The sequence below is a fragment of the Rhinolophus ferrumequinum genome, chromosome 9 (assembly GCF_004115265.2).
Source record: "Rhinolophus ferrumequinum isolate MPI-CBG mRhiFer1 chromosome 9, mRhiFer1_v1.p, whole genome shotgun sequence".
In the NCBI taxonomy this organism is placed as follows: domain Eukaryota; kingdom Metazoa; phylum Chordata; class Mammalia; order Chiroptera; family Rhinolophidae; genus Rhinolophus; species Rhinolophus ferrumequinum.
Window position 1 is genome coordinate 31,383,103 of NC_046292.1, and position 22,956 is coordinate 31,406,058.

Consider the following 22,956-nt stretch of genomic DNA (forward strand, 5'->3'; position numbering starts at 1 on the left):
CACCGTGCTCTAACCAACTGAGCTGTCCAGCCACCCCCAGACCTCCTCTTGAACACGGTCTTATGTGTAGGAAGGGAGCCCTGTGCTCCCTTACCCCCGTCCCCATCCTTTCCCAGGCCAAGATCCACCCTCCCCTGCAGCCCCTGGGTGCTGCCTTTGGCCTAACCCCACTGCCCAGGGAAGCTAAGACCCACAGTCTCCCAGGGACAGAGGTGATCTGGCTCAGGAAGCCCACCATCTCTGGGGTCTGTCCTGAAATCAGGTTCCCAGATTCAGTCCAAAGTGTCTGGGCTGTGACAACACTGACACTGTCCGTGTAGGGGCTTGAGGGGTACTGGCAATGAAAGTGCAGGAGAAAGAGGGCAGCCAGTGATGAATAGGGGCAGCCAGAGCCTAGTTAGAGGGGGTATGGAGAGGACAGTGCTGCAGGGATGAGCCCCTGGCCTGATTTATCATCCTCAGAGCTGATCTGAGCGAGAGGGGTTAAGTAGCAAGTTAATGAAATCCGCAGATGCTGCTAAATGGGGAAAGCTGGGAGCACCAGGCTAGAGAGGATTCCAGGAGGGAAGCAGGCTGGCCACTGAAGAGGGGATTCATCTGGAGGGGAGAGAAGATGGACATATTCCAGCTGAGGGAGATCCTGTCATAGTCCCTGAAATCCTGTTTTGGCCGGCCAGGGAGGAAGAGGTTAGACAGACAGTAGGGATGTAGGGTGAACCCAGGTCCCCCCAGGGACGTCCCCAGTCAGGCTTCACAGCCCCCTTCCCCAATCCCATCAGGCTTTAGCAACAGCTTACTGGGCGGCCCCTGAGCTCCCAGACCAGAAGGTGAATCAGATGGGGCTCTTTCCCGGGGCTGAGTGGAGAAACAAGTAACTACAGTTCACAGTGATAAGTGCTGGTGAGCAGCACAAAGGAGGGAGCAATTAATTCTGACAGGGGAGGGCACAGAGGTCAGGATGACATTAAAGCAAGGCTTGAAAAATAAGGATTTTACCAGGCAGAAAAGAGAAAAGAGAGGTTCTGGGCAGAAGGAACAGCATGAGCCAAGGCCAGGAAAAGCACAAGGGAAGCCGAGGGAAAGGGCACTGACCTGGCAGAGATACCTGTTCAGGGAAGGGAATGGGCCAAAAGCCCTGTGGGCTACAACACTGGGCTCAGTGGGGGGTGTTCGGTGCCATGTGAGGCCACAGCGGCAGGACCAGGCTCTGCCGTGGTCTGAATGTGCAGGAGGCTCGGGCTGAGAAGCCCGGCCAGGAGAGCTGCTTCTGTATGATGACTGTATGCTCCACCTCTAACAGTAGACCGGGACCTCCATTGTAAGGTTGAGATCGGCTTAAATACAAGCATCTGGAGCTTCCGGCTCAAGGCCTGGCACACACTAAGAGCTTACTAACTGAAAGTTATTATTTTGGTTCATATTTCAAGGCTGAACTAAAACACAAAACAAAAAAATACTGGGCCATGGGTAGTCCTGCAGTTCCAAAATGCACCCAGGGAACCAGCAGAGAAATGGCTACTTAATAAGTAGAACTTGGGCCCATGAGGCAGACAGTAATCCATCGTTCTAATGATGAAGTGGGACAGGGCGCTGCTGAGACATCGGGGACCAGAGAGCCCTGAGAAGGGGAAGACTGACATGTAGACTGTATCAGAAGGAACTCTGTAGACCAGACTGTCAACACCTCTAACCAGATCCCTCAGGGGCAGGTCTTGAAAACAGAGAAGGAGAGCAGTCTGCATCTTAGGGCCAAATCGCCAAGGCATCTCATCCTTCTTCCAGCCCTCAGAGCTGTCCTGGGCCGATGAGGACAGCCTTTCCTGCAGAGGCCCCATCTTCTTCTTTGCTGTCCTGAGCAGTAACCCTCCCCTGCCAGGAGAAACTTCCCTAAGGGAAGTGGCAAGGGTATAGTGGCAAGACATCTGTTTCACTCCTTTTTGTTTACATTAACTGGGTATTCAGCGAACGTTTGTTGGACAAAGGACTGAATGAGCTAGCAAAAATCTTGAAGCTCTTCGGGATAGCACAGCACAGCACAGCATAGCTGGAATAGTCTCATCCTACCACCACACACACACACACACACACACACACACACACACACACACACACACACCCTCTTTCCTCATTCTGTCTCATGGCTGCTAACATGAAGAAAATGGCTAATAGTGTGGCTATCTAAAGAACAGGGCTTGGAGTAAGACAGTCCTGGGATTCAGACTGCTGCAGTACTCACCAACTCCGTGCCCCCTAGGAAGTTACTTAATCTCCCTAAGTCTCAGTTTTCTCTTTTGTAAAATGGGAATTTTACCTACTGCATAGGTTGTATGGATTAAATTAATAATTCATAATAGTTCATGTAAAAAACTTAGTACAGTGCCTTAGTACACAGAAAGTAACTATCATACAGATGGAGTAGGATCCAATAAAATTAAAGGAGTAGAGAAAACACAGTGGTAGAGAAAGCATCTTCATTCTCCCACACCTCCACTTTATATCCTTTCAAACCTTCTCTGTGGGCCTATACTCCCCCTGCTGCTGTTGCATGCTTTTTTAGGCAGGTCCTGTAACTTTATTCTTTAATAAACGCTGGGTTCTAAGACTCAAGTCATAAGGTTAGGCAGGCTCAGTAACAATCCATCCTAAGATGGAAGAGATGCATGTGGCGTTGAGCCTGAGCAGGACTGGAGGGCACAAGCAAGCTGCCAAGCAAGTGTGCCAGCCTCCCACATCATACAGCACTGGTGTACCAGTGCCTCTCTGCTCACACCTAGCTTGCATGGAGGAATTCCTTATGACCAGGGAACAGGAGGAATAGCTCTTCTTTGGTTCATGGATGGGTTGACTCAGTATATGGGTACAAAATGGACAGTGGCTACCCTGAGAGACAGTGGTGAGAGAAAATCCTCGCAATGGGCAGAGCACTTGTCATCATCCACTTTGTGTAGAAAGAAAAGGGATTCAAGCATAGACTATACCGGGGATGCCAAAAAAATATGTACAAGTGGACACTTTGGTCAACGTTGCTCAAGCAGTAGTTCACCATAATCAGAAGTGTCTAGACGCTGATGGTAACCACTTTGAGCACCTCTTGTAATTGCAGAAGTCACATGTGACTTGTGTTCATCTTTTGTTATTGGTATATATTGAGTATTACAATTTTAATACCGTTTTCCTTTCTTAAAATGTCTATACATTTTTTTGACACCCTCTGCTTATGGACTCATGGGCAGTGGTTAATGACTGAGCCAGCTGGTCAGGGGCCTGGAAGGAGAAAGATCGCAAGAACACAAACAAGGCGGCCAGTGAATGGACACATGAGAATGGGCACAAAGTGTGAAGATCTTTGTATCACGTGTTAATGCCCACCAGAGAGTACCACCATGGAAGAGGCACTAAACCATCAAGCAAACAAAATGACTCAGCCCATTGACATCAGCCAGCTGTCACTGGCTACCCCAGCACCAGCACAGTGAATGCATAGATGAAGTAGCTATGATGTCAGCGACAGAAGGAAGTTATGTACAAGCTCAACAGTATGGGTTCCCACTTACCAAGGCTGATCTATCTACTGCCACTACTGTATGTCCAACCTGCCAGTAACAGAGAGCAATGCTAAGTCTCCAGTATGGCACCATCCATCAAGGACATCAGTTGGCCAGTTGGTGGCAAGTTGACTATTTGGGGCCTCTTCCAGTCTGGAAGGAGCAGAAATTCACTTTTACAGCAATAGACACATATTCTTTTTATGAGTTTGCCTTTCCTGCATGCATGGCTTCAGCCAGCACCACCAAATGAAGGCTTACAGAGTGTTTGATCTACCAGCATAGGATCCCATATAACATCCACCAAGGGACCCACTTCACAGCAAAGGAGGTGCACGAGTGAGCCCATAACGTGGAATCTGTTGGTTGTGTCCCATTCTACGGCACCCAGAAACTGCCAGCTACATTGAGCAATGGAATGGTCTTTAGAAGGCACAGCTGAAACACCAGCTAAGAGGTGATATTTTATAAGAATGGGGCACATTTCTTGGATACTGGCTCTCAACTGGAGGCATTTTTGTCCCCTATGTGACATTTGGTAATGCGTAGAGACATTTCTCATTTTCACAGCTGGTGGGGGTGGGGGAAGAAGAGGTAGTGCTACCAGCATCTAGTAGGTAGAAGCTGAGTGTGCATGTGCAATGCACAGGATGGCACCCACACACATAGAGAGTTGTTCAATACAAAACATCAATAGCACCAAGGTTAAGAAACTCTGTTCCAGGACACAGTATACGGTTTTGTTTTGTTTTGTTTTGTTTTTATTGGGGAAGGGGAACAGGACTTTATTGGGGAACAGTGTATACTTTCAGGACTTTTTTCCAAGTCAAGTTGTTGAACTTTCAATCTTAGTTGTGGAGGGCGCAGTTCAGCTCCAGGTCCAGTTGCTGTTGTTAGTTGCAGGGGGCGCAGCCCACCATCCCTTGCGGGAGTCGAACTGGCAACCTTGTAGTTGAGAGAACATGCTCCAACCAATTGAGCCATCCGGGAGCTCAGCGGCAGCTCAGCTCAAGATGCCATGTTCAATCTTCCCAGCAACCTTGTGGTTGAGAGACCACGCTCCAACCAACTGAGCCATCCAGGAGCTCAGTGGCAGCTCAGCTCAAGGTGCTGTGTTCAATCTTAGTTGCAGGGGGCGGAGCCCACCATCCCTTGCGGAAGTCAAGGAGTCAACCTGGCAACCTTCTGGTTGAGAGCCCACTGGCCCATGTGGGAATCGAACCGGCAGCCTTCGGCACTAGGAGCACGGAGCTCCAACCACCGGAGCCACCAGGCGGGCCCCACAGTATACATTTTAAATCAAAGACCTTTGTATGGAGATGTGTCCCCAGCTGGTCCAGAAACCAAGCCCCCACTTAGGATCACTCCCAGTGAGATCCACTTGTGGAATATGTGCAACTCTGGGCTTTGCAAATTTATTAAAGGAGCTGATTTTCAAAGGGGAAACATGTCTGCAAGGAGACACAGCAAGAGTCCCACTAAACTATATGATATGGCTGCTGCCTGGATCCTTCGGGTTCTTCGTGCCGAGGGACCAACAAGCAAGAAGCAAAGTCCCCGTATCTTGGCAGAGGTAATTGACTCTGCTTATCAGGAGGCAGTAGGGCTGCTGTTGGTACTGCCTTCCCCTAATTTGGTAGTACAAGGACAAAGGCAACAATCCCAGCCTGAGAAAGGCATGGTGGCCAGTCTGAGGTCCCTCTGGGATAAGAGTCTCGGTCACGCCAGCAGGTCAGCTACGAAGACCAACATCTTTGCTAGTTGAGGGTAAAAGGAATTTAGAATTGTGAGTAAAGGAGGAATATAATGGCCATGAGTAGTGACCCTGAGACCAGCTGCAACAGTGGAGTCTGTAGTTCATTCTACAAACCACCTTCTTCTAAGTTTCCCCTAGGAAGAGAGGCCCACTGAAATCCTGGAGAAGATGCTCTCAGAATCTGTATGAAAAGTGAATCCAAGTGGTACCAGGGTAGATCAAAGTAGATGCTGTGATCTCCTGCCTAGATCCCGCTTCAGGAATGAAAGACTTATTCCTTCGGTTGCTGGAGTGCTGCTATCAGATAGCGCTCAACTGTTAGCCTTGTTGGGGGATTTCTACAGCTGAAGAAAACTTCTTTGCCCAAGGTCCCCCCTCCTTCCAGGGGCAATTCGAATCAATGACTGCTCAACACTGGGACATAAAGATCCAGCCCACTTGTTCCAACTCTGGATAATTTTGAAAGACCATCTGTAGGACAAGAGAACAAAGCTACATAATTATCTGAGCTTATCATCTAACTGAAAAGACCATTCCAGCTCCAAAGCTCCCGACAGGACTGGCTGAGGCCTTTGTTGGGACTTCATCACAACTCAGCCTCTCCCTCTGCCTAATCCTGCTTCCCTCTATTGGTGTTGATCCCAAGAGCACTCTCTAATAGACACCATGCATGCTCATCTTTGCCTCAGTTCTGTTTTCTGAGAAACACAATCTATGAGAGTCAATAAACAAAATAAAATATCTATCCATGTTGAGATTACATTCTAATAGGGAAGCAGACAAAAAAAATCCAATAAATGTAATAAGTAAATCATTAAGTATGTTGGAAGATGCTAAGTATGGTAAATTCTAAGGAATAAAGAAAAAGTAGAGCAGGCTAAGGAGACCAGTAGGTCCTGGATGAAGGAGTTAGAAGACAGGATGCAGTGTTAAGTCAGGTATCCAAGTAGGCCTCATGGAGAAGATGAGAATTGAGAAAAATTTCAAGAAGGTGAGAGAGTTGAATAATTGGTTACCTGGAGATATTACAGAATAGCAAGAGCAACGACCCAAGGCAGGAGCCAATGTGTTTCAGGAGCACCCAGGGGGCCAGTGAGGGTAAAATAGGTTGTGCCAAAAAGAGAATACAGTGATAGGAATAGAAATTAGAGAGGTAGTAACCTGGGGAGAGTGGGTCAGATTATGCAGGGCCATTTTAAGGATGATGGCTTTTGCTTTGAGTGAAATGGGGACTCTATCTTATTCATCTTCCTCTGGGAAGCCCTCCCTGATTCTCTCTGGTACCTCCTCTGTGCTCTCACAGCCTCCTGAGCTCCCGCCATGGTTGCATTTATTACCCTCTATTATAATTGTCTCATTGTCTGTCTGTGTTACCCACTTAATCGTGAACTAAATGAAGACACACTCAGATCGCATTGGTAATAGGGGATCATTGTGAGGATTTAGATCGAAATAAGGAAGTCAAGATATATAGCCAGCCACACAGTGAGACTTTGAGAACTGGAAGGTTTTTCAGGGTCCAGCATAGTTTTATAAATGAGGTGTTTTCATTGCTGTCTGTGAATGAGTATTCATTGATCTCCACTCTTGTGTTTTGCAGTCACTTAGTACTCTGTCCTTGCTTCTATAGCGCCTAACCCTTCCAACCAACATGAGTTTATATTTTCCAAGAAAATGATCTAATTGGTTTGACCATACCCCAGTGAATAACTCTGTTAAACAGAGCTTTCTTATAGGTCTACTTCATGGACTTCTGGTCAGCCAATAGATTGGCTGCCTTTGGGTCAAGTGTCCATCCCTGATCTAGTTAGCTGTGGTCAGAATAGTAAAGTCATTTGATTCAAAGCATGGTCATCTCTGCATAAGGAAACACCCAGAGCTCCTTCTCCTGGCAAGGAGCTATTGATATGGTCGTTATTCACTCTCCAGTACAGATTCCTTCCCAGCTGAGCACAGTGACTAGCAAATGGGAAAGATCAATCAATCAATCAATCAATTAATCTTGTATAAAGTCTGCCCCTCCCAAGGGCCCAGCACAGTGGCTGGCACAAGTAGACAACAATAATTGTTCTGAAATGGAACACCAGTATATCCAGACAGCAGAAAAGAAAGCAGTATCGAGTAGTAGTTTTGCATGTAAATTCTTGCATAGACTGCCTGAGTTCAAATCCCAGCTCTGCCATCCAGCAACAATATGTCCTTAAGCAAGCTACTGGCCCTCTCTGAGACTTAGTTCTTGCATCTGTAAAGTGAGGCCACAGAAGGCCCCAGTGTCAAGGTGGGTTGGGTGTGTTAAATGAGACAATATACATAAGTACTTCCCTGCAGTCCCTGACACATGGTGATGCCTCAGTAGACAGTAGTGTTATTATTTTCCTTTGTGAGACTCAGGCTAGTGGGCCTGGAGCTCTGTGGGAAGCCCTGGTCTAGAAGGCAGTAGTCATGTTTTACCCCCCACTGAGTGAGGCAGGGTCCTTCCATGCAGAGAGCTTCCTAAGCGCACACTGACTCGGAGACTGGCAGGACCATAGCCAACAGACTGGACCCACTGTCTTCCCACAAGGTTATAAGTAACCTGGGGTTATGGGTCATCCGCAGCTGTTGCTGATGTTAGCAAAGAAAGCCACTAGGAAAGGTGTACCCCCAAAACCTTTCTGGGTCAGTAATAAATATATTAGTTACTGGGCCTGACCTGAGGGGTGTCCCGCAGAAAATGTGGGGGAGGGGAGGAAGAAAGAGAGCAAAAGCACATTGACCACAATCAAGGATTCTCTTAAGTTGTAAGTCAGTATCTAGCCGAGCTAATCTTAATATATCCAGCATGGAGAAGCCTTCTGGGCAGCACCTGTAGGCACTCAGGGATCAATAAGAAGGTCTAGATGGAGACAGCTGTCTGTGTATTTATGTGAACGTGGCTGTGTTTGAGATTGGGGAGCCCATTCAGGGCAGAGCAAGGCATAGCCTTACATCCTCTTGGGCCCTGTTCCAGGCTGGCATACAGGCTAGGCCTGAGAGCAGACAGAAGGGGAGGTTCTTCTCTAGGACCTACTTAATCAGGAAGCGCTCCCATAGAAGAGATTATGAGAACGTTTTGGGAAAGGAATGAAAGTAGTTGCCTTGGCTCTGGGTATGTTGAGGAGGCAGAGGGGTGATGGGCAAGGAGAAGGAATCGAGAGAGCAGAGGGAAGATGGAGTCACTCACTGCTGCAAGCCGGCCCCTCAGTAGACTGGGCAGGGAACAAGGAGCACTCCTCTCTCTGTGACAACACCATGGTGACTGGCGCTGTGGCCAGGAGCCTGAATGGCCTCCCTTCAGGGCTTTGTGGGGTCATATGGCTGGGCCTTTCCCTGTTGTAGCCTTCTGCTCTGCTGCTCCACCAAAGAGCACCACACAGCAATGCCAACTGCCCCTTTACTGCGCAAGCACGTGGTGGCTTTGAGGGACGCTTGTCAAGAGAGAAGTTCCTATTAGGAGACCAAGTTTCTCTTATCCCCGCTCATTCATCTATGAATTTCCTTTGAGGAAATGGTGGTGCCCCAGGCACCACCAGGGGGCACTAGGTCCTCTAGGCACCAGGGGCCAAGGGAAATGAAATCTCTGAAGCGTGGAGGCCCGGGGTCCAGGTGCTGAGTCCCCTGCCGCAGGAGCTTGGCGCAGCCGGCCAGGGAGACTGCTGCTGGCTTATCTAATGAGAAATGAGAGGACTGGGCCAAAGAGCCCTATTTCTGTCCAGCCTTACACTACCTGCCATAAAATTAAATGATCACAATGAGTACATTAATTACCTGACACGAATACTTTAACATAACAAAATTATTAGCCGTTCTAGATTTAGTGTTTGTACAGCACTTTATATTTGCAAGGGCGTTTCAATAACTTACCTTACTAAGGGTGCATTTCAGGCTCTGAACGCCATCCTAAAGGGTTTCTTCAGCTGTCTGGCCTCTGCCACAGTTGGTCCCTTGCCCTTCTTGCCTTCACTGACTGATTTTCTTCTCCAGCTGCCACCTGGCATCTCCTTCCGGGAGCCCCTTCCTCGGTTCACCAAGTCCCTTTTACTTCCGGGAGCCATAAGACAGCTTCTTTAGTTGTGCCCAGGTTAGCTACTGATCCTGCATCAGAATTAAAGGGCAGCAGCCCTGGACAGGCCTAGCCTTGGTGTCCAGCAAGTTTCTCTCCCATTCTGCTGGCTGTGGCTGCAAGTATGGACACACAGTGGGCTCTGCACATAGTAGAAACTCTGAATTTCGGGCCTGATATTGCTCAAACTCTGCAGAAATTGACTGCATATCCTGTCATCTCACCTGCAATGCTGACTGCACCCATACGAGAGCAAGCCCCGGGCCCTCACGGGGCCTGGCATTGAGGGGACTCACCACGGTGCAGATTCAGTTCCAGACTGGATGGGGTATCGCAAGAAACTTCACGAGTGAAATTTGTTGCTGTTGGTGTGGGTGTGAAATCTGCTTCCCAGGCAGAGAGATCAAAAGCCCAGTTGATGGATGTCTGTGTACCCAGCTCTCCTTGCTTGCTTTCATCTTCCTTCCAGAAAGAGGAGTAAACATTCAACTAGTGAGCACTGCAGGTGTTCCCTTGAGGAGTGGAAATGATATCACTGAGAGCAGACAAGACCACCAATGAAGGTCTCCACAAGGATAGCAAGGGTCTCAAGGAGGAGCAAAATGAAGGGCACTTGCAGCAGCAGCTCCAGAATTTCTATGTGGGAAGGTCTTTGGGGCAGCAGCAATTTGGCTGGAAGGCAGCTGGGGGACTTACCTTAAAGCCACATTTGTATAGCTTGTATGCTACAGATCAATAACATTTCTTAACACGCTTTTAGCCAGACTTTACAAAAGTTGAGAAAACATCAATTTTCTATATAAATCTTAGTGCATAGTATAGGGGGTTACAAGCGGAACTCTGGAGCTAGATTGCTTGGGTTCAAATTCCAGTTTCACCATTAATCAGCTAGGTGACCTCAGGCAAGGGCTTTAGCTTCTCTGTGATTCAGTTTCCTCATCTATAAAATGTGGATAACTATAGTCTCTACATCACAGACTTGCTGTGAGGATTAAATGAGTTAATCCATATAATGTGTTTAGCAGAGAGTAAGTGCTCTGCTCACTAAGTGTTAGCTCCTGTTACTGAGAGGAGACTTCGGAGGGCCTGGGGGTGCCTGGAGGGCCCACACCAGGCATTTGGAAGTAAATTTCTAAGTCTTTCAAAGTGAAGGGGAGGTGAGCAGAGGGATCCAAGATTTAGGCTAGGAGTGGTGTATATGACAGGGTGCTAAGGAGACTCCCAGTAAAGTCCAGGCCACGTCCTAAGGGGTGATGGAAGGGAGAGGGCTGGGTTCCACATGATCAAAGACTAAGTGCATTAAGCGGTGGGGGCTTCCCGACACCTCCTTGCACTGCACTGGATGTTACCGAGAGTAGCAGGGAGAAGGTGTATTCTCTTGCCTTTCCGAGCACAGCTGGGTCGTCTGTGAAAGGGGGTGTGGAGTGGTGGAGTGGGATGGAGGAAGGTGCAGGAGAGCCTGGGGGGGGACACATCTGTGGGGTGGACACACGACCCTGCTCTGCCACCCTGTCCCCCTCTCCACGCTGCCCTGGGGCTAATCAGCCAGCCTCTGTCTCCCAGGCTGTAGCCTCCCAGATGGGGGAAGCACTGACTGCCCCAGGGGAGGAGGCCCTGACCCAAAGTTGTAATGGGGTGGAGAGAGCCCAGCAGGCAAGTAAACCTGGCCCCTGTCTGGGTCCTGGAGAGCCCCAGGCCCACAGGCTTGGGGGCCTTGCACACCGTGCCCCACATCTCCTTCAGTGAAACAAGGGGTTTTGATAAGTTTTCCCTAAAGCCTCTTCCATCAAAAAGCCGGTCTGAGATTCTGTCTCTTCTTGTGGTTGTCGCCAGGAATATGAGGGAGCAGAGCTAAATTCTAGAGTTTTACTCTGACTCTTCTAGGCCCTGGAACCTTAACATTGAGCCGATCAGGCCAAGCCCTGGCTGCTCCCCAATGCTCTAGGGGCAGAGTAGCCTCACCCACAATGCTAGTGGGCAAAAAGACCCGGATATGCGTGTTTCTTCCTGGGAACAGCGTTTTTAGGAAGACGGGATTAAGCATTAGAAAGCCAACTAGAAAACATCTGACCTTGTTACTCGAGGCAATCCTCTAGTAGGGATATTCAGGTCAGGAAGAAAATACTTGAACTACAATCATATGTATTTTTAATGTAAAAAAGAAAAAATATTAGGTTTTACATATATTCGACATATACATTGAGACAGGCACCCTCGCTTAGTCACTTGATCACCTGTCATATAGGGGACATGATAGATCCTGAGGGGAGACCGGAATTCAGCAACCTGAGGGGTTGCCAGTGGTGCAGATAACATACTGCAATTAACATGTGCCCAGTGAACGGATTTACCAATTATACTAACTAGTTTTAGCTTCATAGAATGCTGGTTTAAAAAGATTCCTGCAAAGAAAACATGACTTTTAAATAATACACAAAAATGCAAGCACACGCAATTGCTTCTACTCCTAGTAGGAGCTCTTAGTCAGATTATCAGATAAAAACAGTTACAAGCTAATCAGATCTGACAAGAAGTCAGCAAAAACTTTTTGAAATTGTTAAGAATGTTTGACATATGGAGTTAGGTACATTATGAGTTTTGCCCTATTGTTCCTTGAGCTATTAGCTGATGGTAGTAATTTAGAAATTACTATAAATATACATAAATTGGGGGAGTGTGTGCTTTTTTGCTGGTAACCATGCATGGTCAAGAAATTTGGAGACCACTATTTTAGCTTATCTGCGCCCCAAGTTTTGTCAAAAATAATTATTGCATTCTAGAAAAGTGGTAAGATAAGACTTTACTTCTCTTAATCTGTGGTAAGTTCCTTAGTGTCTAGACTGTCATTTTCTATCTATGAAACTTTGTACGCGTGTCATAAAATTCTCTGAACTTTGCTTTGCTTATCTGAATCAAGGGGGGTTTTATAAAGATTATATAAAAATGTTTAAATGCCTGCCACATTGTGGGCCCTTCATAAATGGTTGTTGTTATTACAAAGAAAGGTATTGCTAAGCTAAGTTCAGAGTATTAATAAATGAACAGGATAAACAATATTTTGTCACAACATTTTCTAAAATACCTGAATGTTCCAGTTCATTGTGGGCTGAGGGCTCAGGATGCAGAGATGAACTTGGTCTAGACCACAGTCTAGAATTGGAGCTGGCCTTGCCTAGGTTACTGCCACAGCCTCCTGACTGGTCTCCCCGCCATCATTGTCCCCCACTGTTTCCTGCCTCCAACCTCTGCCTTTATGTGACAGATAAACCAGTCTTCCCCATCACTGTCATCATTCGTTTCCATGCCTAAAAACCTTCAGTAACTCTCTTGTACATACAATTCTCTGTCTGTTATACCGGGGGTGCCAAAAACATGTATACAAGTGGACACTTGGTCAGCGTTGCTCAAGCAGTAGTTTGCCGTAATCAGAAGGGTCTGGACAGTGATGATAACCACTTTGAGCACCTCATGTAATTGCAGAAGTCAAACGTGACTTGTATTCATCTTTTGTTATCAGTATATATTGAGTATTACAATTTTAATACAGTTTTCCTTTCTTAAAATGTGTATACTTTTTTTTGGCACTTTCTGTATATAGTCTTGCATTGTTCAGTAATTTTTCTTCAGTTTAGACTTCTCTTCCCAGATAAAGCTGTTGTAGTTAGTACTTAGAACTTACAAATAAGGAAAATAAGGTTGCCCTTGAGAGAATTTAACTTAATCAGCAGGTGATGAAAGGAACCCAGTGTCTCCCAAGCCCTTGGGACCAGTTACTTGACTACTAATCAGTGGTGTTAACACATCTAAGGAAAGAATGCTTTAGTGTGGTCTGCCGTCCAGCTAGAACTAGAGGAAAGCCAGAGAGATAAACGTTAGCTGAATGCATTCAGCACTGTCCATGGGAGAAAGGTACTGGAGACAGGAGAACCTGAGCATTTCGGTCATTAGTCTTCAGGGCCATTTATTTCCTCTGGCCAGAAGAGGTCCTGCTCCGTTGTATATTACAAATCTGTAGTTAAGATACCCATAATTCTTCTCATCTTTGATCTCCTGAATGAAATACTCCCCTCTTTTAATTACTGGCTCTGGGAATGCCATCAGAGCACCAGTTTACTAATTCTGCTTCCCACATACCTCAGACTGAGATGCAGGTGCCTCTGATAAGAGGCCAAACATCTGGTCAATGGAAAATTATATCTCCTTTGTTCGCGTGAGTGTGATAATCGAAGTCAGATAATATTAGTTTATGTGAATCTGATAGGTAAAGATCTAAATGAAAACGATGCAACTTATAAACCAGGAGAAGGTATAGCAGACTATTTTTAAAATCTTGTGGTTGAAATGCTTCTTTTAAGCAAGATGTAAAATCTAGAAGCTAAAGGAAAAAATGTAACTAAGTAAAATATTTCAACTTCTATACAATGAAAATCACTATAAACATGATAGACTGGGATCACATATTTGAAACATATATAACAATTAAAGGTTTAATGTCTACATTATGTTAAGAGAGCCTAATAATGAATAAGGAAAAGACAACCCATTAGAAAAGTGGGCAAAAGATGTGAATTAGGAAAATCACAGAAAATATGTCCAATATTAATGTGTCTAATAAACATTTGAAACATGTTCAAGTAGACTTTTAACTAAGCAAATGAAATTAAAATAACAATGATACACCCCTTGTTATATTACCCCTTGCCAAATTATTTATAGAGAGGTTGTTCAAATTTATACTCTTACCAAAAGTGCAGGTGAGTGCCCATTTTCCTTATCTTCAGTGAGTTTAGTCAATCTTCCTAACCTTTGCCAATGTATAGGTAAAATATAATAGCTCATTGTTTCATTTACATTGTCTTTAGGCTATAAACCATTTGTAGTTTTACTTTGTGAATTGTCTAGTTATGTGGTTTGACCTTTTTCCACTGGGTTGTTAATATTGTTGGTTTATAAGAGACAGTTAGATACTTGTTATTAGCTCTTTTAAGTGAAATATTACAAGTTTTTCCTATTGTTATTTGTCTTTCGGTCTTGTTGCCAGCTTTTTTTGCTATGCAGAATGTTTACATTTGTAGTTGGTTAATATTTTCCCTTTATGACTTCTGGCTTTTGGAACATATTTGAAAGGCTTTCTTCACTTTCAAGGTTATACAAATATTTACCCATGTTTTCTTCAAGTTTTTTTTTTTTTTTATGGTTTCATTTTTTTCCCCTGTGAGTCTAAGGAGTGAGGTAGGGCTAGAACTTTATTTTTTCCAAATGGCTGGACAGTTATTCCAAAATCATTTATTGAGTTATTCAACATACCTGTACTGATTACCATTTATTGACTATTTATCATGTGCCAGACACTTAATAAATCCTTTACATACATAATCTAGTTTAATCCTTACATCAAGAGGTGACAAAATCAGATTTGCATTAAAAAAAAACCCCACAAAACACAGAGACACAGTCTGTCTTCAATGTGGAAAATAGATTGGGGCAGGGAGGTGGATAATGATTGCAAGAAGACCAGTTATTTAAGTGCTCCAGGCAAGAGGCTCATTTGTAGTTCTATACTCTGGTACTTACAGGTTATAGCACGTGGTAGATAGTGAGTAAAACTTGTTGAAGGAAAAACGATAGTGACGTGGACCAGAGAGGTGGCCGTAGAGGTGGAGAAAAGCAGATACATTTTGAGAAATAATTTGCAGATAGAATAAACAGATCCTAGAGATTATTTAAGTATGGGAAGATGGGAGAGAAGGAGATGTCAAAGATGACTCAGATTTCTGGAAGAAATAGATTTAATGGGAAAGTGATGAGTTTACTTTTAAACGTGCTGAGTTGGAGGTACCTTGGAGATATCCATCTGAAGAGGTCAGGGAAGCAGTTAGATACATCCTTCTGTAGCCCAAAGAACAATTTTAACTCAAGGTATGAATGTGAACAGCAAATGCATACTGTGAGTAATTAAAGCTATGGGAGGAGTTGAGCTTACTTAAGAAAGAATATTGAATGAAAAGAGAAGAGCCCCTAGGACAGACCCTTGAAACATTCTGATGGTTAAAGGTTTAGTAGCAGAGAAGGAAGGATCCAGTAAAAATGTCTGCGAAAGGGCTGCTGGCGAAGTAAGAGAAACTGGGGTAATGTGGTGCCTTAGACGAGAAGGAAAGAATGTATTCAAGAAGAGAGTTCAGGGTAATTCTAAGAGTGAATGAAATGATGGATCATGATGCTAAGCTAGATAGACAGAGAAGTGAAGACAGGAAGGGATAATCTGATATTCAAATGAAAAGGAACAACAATTGCAGTCAGATTAGTTTAATAAGCAAGCTGGAAGGACAGGTGATTGTGGTCAGAAAGCGGACTATTAGAAGTAGAGAAAGTGGAAGGGTTTTTCAGGGAATGATGACCAGGTCCAGGGAGTGACTGGGGGGGGACGGGTCAAGTAGCATTAGGAGGACATTGGAGATTAAGTGGTCTTTCATGAGGACTCTGATGTCACTTAGGATGATGGCCGGACTCGTGGTATAAAACAAGAGAGGAAGCCACGTGCCAGGGTCTTCTGCAAATGATGAGCACGCAGAAGGTAGATCGATTACAATGACCAATTAGGGAGAGGGTAGCAGGGGCTCTTATAAAAGGACAGAGAAACAGTGGACTCTGAGGAGCTCTGGGAAGTATCCTCATCCCCTGACACTACATAGGTGTGAGAATTTGAGCAGACTTTCCTGGTGGGAGCTGCAGGGAAAGAGGGAGAGAGCCAGGTTTGGATAAGTCAAGAAGTGGAGGGAACATTCAGAGTACTGATTTAGGGCATCGAGGAGGTCGAATTCCAGAGGGCAAGTGGAAGGTTTTGGCAGGGAGATAAGGGATTAAATTAGGTCTAAGGAAGTTTAGGGCACATTAGCAATGGCAGTTCCATAGGGGACAAATATGGGAAGGGAGCAGGTACTTATATTTGGGGCTTTGACCTATGAAAATAGGAATGAATTTGCCAGGTTTAGTCCCAACTCACCCTTGGAGAACAGTGGACACAAGGGCTTAATAAAAGTCAACCGTGGTCTGGAAGGTCCTACAAGTATTTCTTTTCATGCGGAGGTTTGATTAGTCACAGTAGATGCAGCAGAGGACAGCAGTGGGAGCAAAGAAGCTTGAAGTTCAAGGTTCTTTGAGGGGAGGGATGAACAGTGGTCCTAAAAAGATTAGATTCTTAGGCTCAGCATCCACTGGTGTCCTGTTTAATCAGGGGTTGGAGGTCTTGGTCCTTGTAGTAGGTAGAAGGAGGAATTTCGTGGTGGCCCAGGAATTAAGCCTAGATGTGGAGGTGCAAATGTAATTTAGAACTTCCACTTTTATTTTCATTCCCCAAGTGTAGAAATAATGTGTAAACTATTATTTCAAAATATTTTCACTTGTTTTTGCAGCCTGAAATTTTAAATGATTTGGGCCATGTCCTCCAAATTTCATCCTTATTTGAGCATTTTTGTATTTGCTTAATTTTTAATTTATGTAATTTTTCTTGTTAAGTTAAATCCCAACACAAGAGAAATCAGGCCTTCAGATAGGTATAATGATAGAATTCAGAAGTCCTAACAAAACTTAAAGTTGTCACATTTAAGGAGGAAAAATATAAAGCTTAGTTTTTAATTTGTTCTTTTCTTGCCAGTGCCTTACAGAATCAATAGAAAATACATTAGCAGAACGAGGCCAGTGTCATACGCAATGCGCTTCCCTCACCACCCTCGGCTCCTTATTACTTTGTGCTCTACTGAACTTCTGAGCTCCTTTTTGTCTCTAACACTCACTTGGTACTTTTTATGGATATATTCCATTATTTTTCTCACTGTGGAAGCTCTTTGTTTTCTACCCACATGTAATCACTACTTAGATGCATATTTTTCCACATTTTAACAGCTCAAAAAATGGGATGCATTTTATGATCCAAACTGTCTTTGATTTGATGAAACACAGTATTTTGTATCACTCCCCCACACAGCCTGACATAATTCTAGACACCCAGTAAGCACTGAACAAATGTTTGTTTATTGATTGACTGATATGTAAATGAAGAAAAGGCCATATAATTTGAATGATGTCTTAAATACAAACTTTAACTTGACTTCCAGCATTTCTTCAAACTCTTAAGGTTCATAAGTCTTTATTAGAGAACATGTTAGATTGTTACAAAAAAGAGAAAAAGAATAAGGAAAGTGTAATTATTTACTTGCTTTTATAATGATTTAAAAATGGATTTGACATTTAAAAGGCATTCCTTAATAATACCTACCTGGCCTTTGTATAGAATTTGTCACAAAAAAACAAAACATAACAAAAACCCCTGCAACAAAGATGGAAAAAAAAATGGCTCTGAGAATAATAGAGTTTATGATTTACCAAAGTTCCACAACTACTAGTCACTGTCTTGGTTTCTTGGCTTACAGTATTTGTTCTTCTCAATGGGCTGCTGGCCCATGAAAAAACAGATGTACCACAGGCATTCTTAAATGCAGCCCATTTTTGCAATGGGCTTCTTAAAACTGATCGCCTTGAAGTGAAATTCTAACTGCATATGTGCTGTCGCATTCATCTCTTTCTAGTTTTCAAAAGGAAGGGAGGGAAAAGATGCAGCAGAACTGAAGTATAATTGCTTATTAGGCATTGTTCAACGAGGGAGGCAGTAAAAAGTGACCCTACTATTTTTGCATAGTAAAGAGCACCTTAGTTAGCTCTTGGGAAAGATTGAAGGATATTTACTGCTAAAATGCAATTTTCACTCACTTTGAAGGAACCCATTACAAGAGTCAACTCATTTTCTAACCTGGAACCTTTAAGACATTCTCATGAAATGTTTATATTCCTTTGTCTTGCGTGGCTCCTTCTCTGCACTTTCCTCCATTGTGTCACTCCACTGTGTGGCTTCTATTTGACTTTTCGCTTCTACACATACATTTCAGGGCTCTCCTTAGGTTGTCCCTTTCCTGCTTTTGCTTTCATTGCAGTGATATCTTACTTGACATGCATTTTAGCCAAGATTGACTTCCTTTTGCCCCTGAGTATTTGATTTTTCTCTGTCTACGAGCTCGTTTTGAAGCTAGATGTGTCCCAATATGGGTGTCTGTTTTCCATTTTGCTGGAGTTATGCCCTGGAATTACTTCTCTCTTGGGAAAAGAAGCGTGGCTTACAATGAAGCTCAGTACGCAAGGAAATGGCGGGCCTGATTTTACAAGTTACGATGACGGACCTTGATAGCAGTGATGCCCCCGTTACGGGGGGGTGTTGTATTGATGCCTACTCCCCCTCCTGCTCACCTCCACTCACTTCCAGGTATTTCCCCATTCGACTTTTTTTCCAATTATTTATTTATATTTTGTTAGTTATCTGTTTTACTTTTTAACTATGTTTTAGCTAACTGTTTGAGCATGTTACTTAACCTGAGCTTCGATGATTATATCTGTAAAATATGAGTGGAAATGCCTACCTATCAGGGTTTTGGTGAGAATTAAGTAGCTTCACTTATTTAAAAGTAGCGAGGTGTTTCACTTCATAGTAGGCTCTTCAGAAAATGTCATTCAGTTCAGTACATCCCTTCACTATTTGCAATTTGAAATCACTCTAATTCCTTGCCATGCTCTTGACCTAAATGTACTTGCCTTGAACTCACTCAACTTTTCCAAACTCATGTGGTCTTCTAGTAGGCTGGCCGTATAATTCATTCGGATACTTTTGAGAGTGGAAGGAGGTAGGTATTGTCAATTATTGTGCTAGGACAACAGGTGTAAGCTGGGACTGTCCTAGGCAAATTGGAATGTTTCCTATCCATTAGCCCTCTCCTGGCGACAGCAGACTGCGTCCTGCCCTGGGAATTAGCTTCACGTTCCTTGTCAGGACTCCATTACTTTACCGACCTTCTCACTCAGTATAAATTCTGCCGTCTAGCACCAGCATTATCAATATCTATACCCAGAACTGCATATATTTATTTTCTAAACCACCCTCCTTTATCAACTTCTCCATTTTTGGTAAAGGCTCGAACACACTTCAGAGTTTATCTTTGACTTTCCGCATTCCTTCAGATCTTACATCCAGCCGGTTGGCAGAGTTTGTCAATTCAATTCTGTAAACATTGATCGAGCATTTTCTTTGTTTCAGACACCAAGTGAAGTGCTAGGGATAAAAAGATAAAAAAAGATAACAATCCTGATATACAAGAAGCTCACATTTTAAAAGGGGAGTGAAATGTATAAAGAAATGAATATTAAATGAATCATTGCCATACAGTGTGTTAAGTGCAATAATAGAAGTAGTGTCTTTGATATACTAGTGATATTAGCATGGAAGTAAGTTATCAACTTTCCTTGGGTGGTTCGAGGAAGGTTTTGCAGAAATAAAAATGAAGTCCATCTGAAGCTTATTGGATGAGTTCATTAATTCATATTTGATTCCCTGTTCCCTGTTGTTTTATTTGCTAGACACTGTGCTGTGCACTAGGAATAAATACATTTGTAAGCAGGACAGGTACGGCCCCTGTCCTCTTGGAGCTTACAGACCATTAGGGGAGGCAGACAGTATAAAAGTGAGGAGTGTCAGAAAGGAAAAGAATGGGGCATCACGTGACTCCATAAAGAGAGAACTAACCAACTCTGCCTCTAAGTCCAGAACAGTTACGCTGAAACCTGAAAAGCTGAATAGGAGTAGTTAGGTGAAGGGCAGAGATTGAAAAAAGAGGGAAAGAGAGCAAAGTCTTGAAGTTGAGAGTGTGTGATGTATTAAAGCACTGAGAGGAGACCAATATGGCTGGAGATGACAGGGAAGAGGGAAAGGGAAATGAAATGAAGCTGGGAATGTAGGCAGGAGGTCAGAACATATAAGACCTTGTAGACCATATTAAGGATTTTCGACTTTATCCCAAGATCAATGGGCAGCCATACTATAAGCATTGAAAGTGATATAAACAGATTAGTCCTTTTTAAAAGGAGGCTGTTGCTGTACCTTAGACAAGAGATGGTGGTGGTAAAATGGAGAAAAGTTTGTTTTTAGAACTATCTAAGCAATATAATGACAAAATCAGTTATCGATGTATAATAAATGGGGAAGAAGGAGTGGTTGAGGATGACACTCAAAGCAGCTGGTACTGTTATTTACTGAGTTAAGAAACACCACAGGAGGACCAGGTTTGAGAATGAAGATGATGAGTCTGGATTTGGATGTGGTGAGTGCGAGGTGTCAGTGAAATATTCAGCTGGAGAGCTTATGTAGGCAGGTGGATATGTAGCTCTGGAACTATAGATTTGAGAGGTTTAGGTCTATCAATGCTAATAACGCCATGAGAGTGAATGCATTTACCTTCAGAAAAAGCCAAAATGGAAAGAGGTGTGTTTGCATTAGAAATGTGTGAAACACGTTTGATGGTCACATAAAAGAGATCTGTCAAAGATGGTCAAGAAAACCAGCTAGGGAAGAAAATAAAATCAGAAACTTGCGATGTCACAGAAGTCAAAGGAAGAAAGCATTTCAAAAAGGGAATAGTTAAGTAAAATGAGAAATTAAAATTGATGATCTTATTGAAAGAAGTTTTTGAGGAATATCAGGCACAAAATTCAGATTGATGGGGTTGGGGAGTAAATGGGAGGTGAGAAAAGAGAGGCAGAGTATGTAGGCAACGCTTTCCACAAATTTGGGAAAGAGACGGGGAGGGAGAGAGTGAAAGCTGGAGAAGGATGTGGATGAAAAGCTAAGGAAGACCTTTCTCTCTCTCTCTCTCTCTCTCTCTCTCTCTCAATGACAGCTACCTGAGTATGTTTAAATGCCGAATAGAAAGGAATCATTAAAGATGAAGAGGTTGGAAAAAAGAGATGACCCTAGTGCAAAGGCTCCAAAGCACAGATGGAGGGTCCAGCCTGTAACAGGAGGGCCTCTTCTTCCCTCTCTGCAACAAGAGAGAAAAGGAAAGAGAGGTACGGCTGCAAGTAGGAGGTGGGAAGTTGGGGGAATTTCCACTTGATGGCTTCTCATCTTTCCAAAATAGGTGTTCAATAAATATTTATTAAATCAATGAATGAATAAATAAGTAACGAATCTAAAATCTGCATGGTTCCTTATTTTCCTCCACAAGCATTCTATTGTCTAAAAAAACATGGGGATGATAGTGGGGGTGAGCGAGATTCAGAGTACTTTTAGGAAGAGTACCTTCAGAAAGAGTACTTTTAGGAAGGAATGTTTCAAAATCAAACAATAAGGATGCTCAAGTCTTGCTCCAAATGGAAATCAGCAGGCAAAATGCAGCTATACTGGGGGGAGTGAAAGCAACAGGGCTAGCTACCTGTTCTATACAGGTCTGCTTTGTTCTATACTTTTTTTAATTAAAAAAAAATCCTCTTTAATCCCTAGAAATTTCAGGCCACAAACTTAGACTTTGAGGAGAGCATGGAACTATCATCTACTGAGCACTTACTACTTGCCAAGAACTGTGGTGAGCACCTTTCATGTAATCTTCATATCAACTTTATGAGGTAGGTGTAATTAAAACGGTCTCCATTTTAAGATTGTGGAAACTGAGCTTCAGAGGGGATAAATGTGACAAGGTCACTCAACCAGTAAGTGGTAGAAACAGGATTCAAACCCAGATCTGCTTCTAGTCATTTTTAACTGCAATGCTATATCTCCATCTCAAATTTTAATAATTTCTACTATTGCAAATACTCTTCATGGTGCATCATGAGTAAATTGTTCCCTGACATGCCATGGACATAATCTTGTAATATGTTCCAGTCTTCAATATTCAACTCTTATCTTCTTCAATGCCCTATTTGTATCCCATCTTCTCCCAAATCACTTTGGAACGTCTCAAACCCCGATGGTCTCTCTGGCCTTTAAACTCCTGCAACAGTTTGCCTATGTTACTCATTTGATAATTTTTATCTGCATTATAATTTTATTGGCTATTATTTACTTTTGATTATGACTTAACACCACAAATCCACAAGCTCCTTAGAGGATAGAAAGTACATCTTATGTGTTGTTTTTTTTCTTTAACATCTTTTAAAACTTCTTCCTAATACTTCGTCCAGAGTATGCAGGGAGTAAATATTTTTGATAAATTTCTGGGTCGTTCTCATCATCCATATTGGTTGAATGTCTCTGAGAGCAGGCTGCAGCTACTTCAGAAAGTTTCTTGTTGATGTCAATTTGAGAAATGCAGACTTTATTATTTCTACTGTGGATTTATTTTTTGGTTGTAAAGCTGGGAATCTCAGAAAGACTATTGGTTTTATCTGCGTGCAGGGGGATTTCTTTTGGAAGGCAGTATGGAATAGCAGACTTTTTATTTTGCAAAGGTTTTTGAAACATACAAGTTCTCATAAAAAAAAAAAGTCCAAATTGGTTGAACTTGAAGTTCCCCTCCTCCTTTCTCCCCCTTCAGCGCCTTTTTCTAAACCTACTTCCCTTAAAATGACTTTTATTGATTTTCACTCAATGAGAGTTATTTTTCAGAATGAGGATGGAGGGGTCAGAGAGAGAAATTTACCCTGTGTTACCTGTGGAATAGGTGTACCTCCCTATCCAGCCTTGCTTTATTTGTTCTGTT

At 43.4% G+C, this 22,956-nt stretch overlaps 1 long non-coding RNA gene across 2 annotated transcripts in view; it reads left to right on the forward strand.

Annotated features, from left to right (window-relative positions):
* The window catches only part of LOC117026601 (uncharacterized), a 32,727-nt gene extending 10,911 nt beyond the window's left edge, over positions 1 to 21,816 (forward strand). Inside the window, exon 4 of one of the 2 annotated variants that reach the window (XR_004423790.1) lies at positions 21,759 to 21,816. This is a non-coding gene — a long non-coding RNA (uncharacterized LOC117026601). Of the gene's footprint in view, positions 1 to 3,233; positions 3,889 to 21,758 lie in introns of those variants that run through there. The other variant, XR_004423791.1, reaches the window with a different exon arrangement.
* The last annotated feature ends 1,140 nt before the right edge of the window (positions 21,817 to 22,956 follow it).